Source organism: Cynara cardunculus, unplaced genomic scaffold, assembly GCF_001531365.2.
Source record: "Cynara cardunculus var. scolymus isolate 2C unplaced genomic scaffold, CcrdV1 Un_Scaffold_1385, whole genome shotgun sequence".
In the NCBI taxonomy this organism is placed as follows: domain Eukaryota; kingdom Viridiplantae; phylum Streptophyta; class Magnoliopsida; order Asterales; family Asteraceae; genus Cynara; species Cynara cardunculus.
In genome coordinates this window covers 32,263-37,932 of record NW_020200755.1, presented here as the reverse complement: position 1 = coordinate 37,932, position 5,670 = coordinate 32,263, and positions in this window count along the sequence as shown.

The window sequence follows — 5,670 nt, the reverse complement described above, 5'->3', positions numbered from 1 at the left end:
CCGGACAAAAGGCTATATGATAAACTCTTATCAGGATAAGATTAGATATACTTTGCAAGGAATTGAGCGGATTGTTAAATCGTTGAATTCATTTGACCGGATTCCTAAATCGTTTGTTGAGTTTAATTTTTCAAGTCTTTAAATCGATCAACTCTTGAGCGGTTTAATCCTTACCTTGAGCGATTTAGCTTTCTTTGTTGAGCGACTTATTTCTAAATCGATTGAACCTTGAGCGATTTATCTTTAAACCGGACAAGTCTTGACCGGTGTTCTTCTAAATCGTATATGCCTTGAGCGCTTTATTGTCCGGATTAACACTTAAATATTTCTCAATCCATAAATCGGACACCTCTTGACCGATTTATTATAATCCGGATAAGCTTTGAGCGATTTAGAATTTGAACGGTTTTTAACTTTGACTATAAATATTCGCCTCATTTTTTTACCTTTTACTTTTTATCCTCATTTACTATTCATCGTCTTCTCCGCTCATTTCTCTGGTTTATCGCTCAGACTGTTACTTTTTCTACTGTTTCATCTCTTTGATCATCAAGGTTTATTTCATTTGATTTCTTTATTCATATTACCATGATCATTTGGACTTATATTGGACATTTTGGACTGGTTGGACTGATTTTGTTGATTATCATTGTATCGAACTTGAATGGAAACTTAAAATGAATCATAAAAGGCTTAATAATAAAATCAGTTTTATCTTTGTTATTTGTGTGTCTTTTTGATTGTGTTTAGTGTGTTAGTATATTCTTAGTCTTAGTTTTGTTTTGATCGGTCACCGGACAAGGTGATCGGAGTTCACTCCGATCAACCTTAATCCGGTTGATGATTGTCCGGTTTAGTTCTTTTCTATTAGACTTAGTAATTTTTATTTGTTTTTTCCTTGTTGTCCGGATTTCTAATCCGGTCACAAACCTTTTTCTTCTAAGTGTTTGTTTGTTGTTTTCTTTGTTGTCCGGACTTCTAATCCGGTCAATACATTTTTTTTCTAAGTGTTTTTAGCTAAGTGTTTTGCTTAGGTTAGTGATTTTTTTTTTGTTTTTTTTAATTTTTTTTCCTACTTTTATTTTTTTAGAGTTTATTTTTTTTATTATTTTGTTTTTTGTTTTTATTTTTGTTATGTTGTTATTTTTTAATTCATTTTTCTTGAATAAAATGGGTTCTAATATTTTAGAATTTTTACAGGTTAATGGCGGATCAGAGACATCAATCTGACGAGGAATCTCACGTTCCTTCTGTCAGATCAGATAATATTCCCATTCATTCGCCTAACCAACCCATACCCTCAGAAACCTTATTTCCTCAAATAAAATACCTAGACATAAAGCCAAACAACCATTTATTCTCTTTTGCTATGCCAGCCGAATACCATATTATACCAGAAATTCTAAAAGGTCACCCAATAGCATATTCTTTATCTGCTAATACACCTGTTCCGATGGTGTATCTACAAAAATTCTGGAGTACGCTTACTTTGGAAAAAGACGGGGACACTATTTATTTTGAAGGAGAAGTTGACGAATATATCAGTCGTCTGACATTGAAACGTCTAAGAAGAATTCTTCGTCTGCCCGGACCAGGCTCTACTAGTTTTGAAGACTTTGTATCAGATGAACAACTGTGCTTGGACATCAAACGTTTAGGATACTCGGCAGAATTGAATAACCCGACTCAATTCAAAAGACGATTCCTACTATCAATCTGGCATTTGTTGTTTTCCATTCTGAATAGATGCCTGACGTCAAAGACAGCGGGCATAGATACTTGCAGTAGCTCGTTTCTTAAATTCTTTCATGGCATTGTCTTCTCGAGAAACTATGACTATGCTTTAGTCATATGGAATGAATTAGTGGAGCTGGTCAATGCAAAAAGACTCCCGTCTAAAGCTCGGAAATTTGTGCCCTTTCAAAGATTTTTGCAATTGTTTATTAAGGCTATGATGAATGTTAATGAAGATATTCCGGCCAGATCAAATTCTGAAAAAGGGCCGACATTCGTCATGACCAGAATTCGACAGCATACAGAAGTAGAAGATTTGGATTCTATAATGTCAGTACCACCAGAACTAATTACCTTAGCTGATCAGACCGCTTAGTGCGTTATAGACTACAGGAGAGTGATATATCTGATAACTCAACCAGAACCGGTTGAACTTGCCCAAGGATCACCCCATGCCTCAGTTGTAAGAGAGGAGTTAGAAATAGAAGAGCGAGTTCAGGAACAGGGGTTACCTGAACAGGGAAGTGTGATGAGGGAAAAAGAAATAGAGAGGGGTGAGCAGGCGGGAGGAGCGTCTAATCGGCAAAGTACGTCATCTGCTAGTACTTCCACAACTTCGTCAAGTTCGGAAGCTACTGAAACCGATAATGAGGCAGTTTCTGGTGATGATGATGATAATAATGATGATGGAGCGGAAGATCGTGCTCAAACTATTGTTTCAACTGTTCCTTCTCAGAATATTTCAATTGGAACACATAGCCGGGCACCCACATCTGCTACTGACATTCATTCATTGAATGTTGGTATTGAACAAGACATAGCTAGCCCAGCTATGCAAATGCACACCCCACCTATCCACTCAACTGGTTCTCAACAACCAGTTGTTTCAATTGAACAAGGGGATAGAGCACATCTGCTAACTACTTCTCATTTGGAGAATGTAGTTATTGAAATAAGTAGGCCGCTACCCTAGCCTATGACTTCGATTCTGTGCACCTCGAGTCTAGAGCTGATACACTTAGGTACACATGAGTCTAGAGCATCTGTTGCTCCAAGTTCAGTTCTTAGTGAATTTGCCGGAACGACCGGAGTGGTGTCTTTGGACATTTCACAAGGACAGGTCGGAAGTCCTACCAATGCTAATATTATGCCAACATTGAACGTAGGCACAACAATTTATTCAATTGTTGTTACAACTGGTAATCTAAGTGATCCAGGTGTGAGTTTACCCGACTTTGTGTCAAGGGAATATCTGGACGGCGCCCTAAAGGCTGTTCAAGATAATATGGTTGCTCAAATGGCCAGTCTGAAAAGACTTCTGAAGGGAAAGGAAATTGTAGAAGAAGAGCCACCATTTGCGCCATCACCACCACATGTACCTGAACCGTCAGTACCAGAACAATCGGTGGATGAACTTAAATCGTTACTATATGCACAATTGATGGCATCTCAAAATCCAGATGCTGAAGATGCAGATTTGGTTGGCCTCTTACAACAACAATTAGATGTTAACCCTTTTGTTCGAGCCTCAGAGTTTTTGGCCTTTCAATATGTGGTTACTTCTAGCTTCTCCAAAGTTAACAAGTTAATCACATCCAAAACCTAAGATCTAAAAAGTTCAATGGATGCCCTTGTTGAACGGGTATCTACTTTGGAAGAAACTTGCAGGTCTCAGGCCATATCTCTTAAACGAAGGCATGACGATCCGGATGATCCAGATAGTCATGAGGGGGAGAGAAAGAGACAGAGATTGGTCGAGACATCTGAGCAAGCTGCAAGGGTTGGAGAGGAGCCATCAACTCAAGACATAATTGTTGAAGCTTCTGCCTCGGAATCTGTTCGGGAAAGAACATTTGAGGCTATTGTGATAGAAGATGAAAAATGGAGACAAGTCCTACGATCGAGCTAATGGTTGAAAAGTCGGCGGACTCCACAGTAGGAACAAGGATGTTATTAGACTTGTCTGCCAATGTAGGTTTCAACGATGTGTTCTCTACTACTCTAGGTGGATAGCAAGATTTTGGAGAAGACATGACAACATTGACGAGTCGACTGGGATCTACTTTGATTTTGAAGCTGATATAAATGATGAAGATCCAGTTTTTCCTGTTCAAGAAGACCGTCAGACTGTTCCAGAATCTTTCACTACAGATGTACCTGATGTGTCAGACGTCCCTGCTCAAAGAGAACATGTTGATCCTACTGAAATCTTCACTAGAAATTATGTGCCATTTCATATCAGAGCGAACTTTCTTGGTTATGATAGAGAAAGAATCCGAGAGCCATATTTAGAAGATATCTACTTTGGAATTTTCATCCGACATCAAAAAGCTCTGAGCGGTGATAAAGTTCTTGGCATTCATCGACAGACCAAAGATTACCGCATAGAATACAAACATCTTTTGAAAGCCAAATGCCTACCTATAAATGAAGAGCGTACCAAGCATCAGATCGTCACGATCAAACAAATTGATGCTCAAAAGCTTCTAAGAATCTGGTATCTTGTGTTTACAGTTACTAGACAGGATGGTCAGATCTGTAGATTCAACGAAGATGATTTTTCAAGCTTATACTTGGAAGATCTTGAATATATGTACTTCGAAATTAGAAACATGACAAACAGGAAGGAAGCAGAACTGATTGCTCTTGAAGCTATCAAAATGGGCCTTGAAGACAATCAACGGATCATCAATCTGAAAAGACCAAATCAAGAATTAGAAGATATTGAAGCTTATCCAGTTTATATGATTCTTGAAAAGMCAGAGTTCGGGGTCATATACTTTGCTCAACTTCAAGTGAAGAAATTCATGAGATTTAGTGAGTTGAACAAATATTCTGACGGTATGATAAGGTTGGTGAGAAGGGCGCTTGACTTAAAAAGGGTAAACAATGACAGCGTTGTTAAATCAGAAAGGATGAGTTCCAAGGAAAGATATTTGTTGGTCAATGCGATAAATTTACTCGAGGAGAAAATCCAATACAGGAACGCTCTGAGAAGATTAGAGAAAATTCTTGGACTTCGAAAGACGAAATTTACAAGAGTCCAAACTTGAATCCAAAGGGGGAGAATGTTGGGTTTAAGTAAAAGCTTTATTGTTGTATTTGTTGGATTCAAGTTAGAGCTTTAAAGTTGTATTCAAGTTTATCCTTAGAATAGCTTTATTATGTAATAGTGTAGTTTTACTATTCCTAGTATAAATAGTATTTCCCTTTGTAATTGTCATTAACGAAGTCATTAGCAGATTTGTAATCAAGATTATCAGCTGTACTTTCTCTCTCTATCAATCTAATCAATCTTTGACATTTTCTCTCTACTTTTATGTTCATCTTGATTCTTGAAGATCATATTTGTATGATTTTTGGACTTCACAATTGGTATCAAAGCAAGCTGCAGCAGTTTGGATTAGAGGATTAAACTGATTTTGCACAATTTTTCAAGATTTTTTGAAGATTCATCGATCTGGGGTTATATTGTTCATCACTGTTCTTGAGAGTTCATCTTTCCAGATTGGGTTTTTTTTATCATAAATCGGTAATTTTCTGAGTGTTATTTGTAAAGATTTACACTACTAGATTCGTTTTTACATTTTGAACAACTTTGATTCACACTATTTTTGATTTTAAACAAGTTTGAAACCAGTTTTGATCGAAAATTGATATTTTGTATTCTGGAAAATTTTCTTCAAAACTCATAATTTTTCATGTTTTGATCCAAATTTTTGGTAAAAAGTGTGAAAGTTTGTGTTTTTGATTGAAGATTAATCCGATTAAAGCTTGTGCGATTTAAGGGTGTTATCCGCTTATCACTTGTGTGATTTAACATCCGTGTGATTTTAGTTGTTTTGATATAGGTTATCCGGACAACACTTGGGCGGATATTTGAACGATTTACATAATCCGCCTGGTATATCGCTCATAACTTGTGCGGATAAGTGT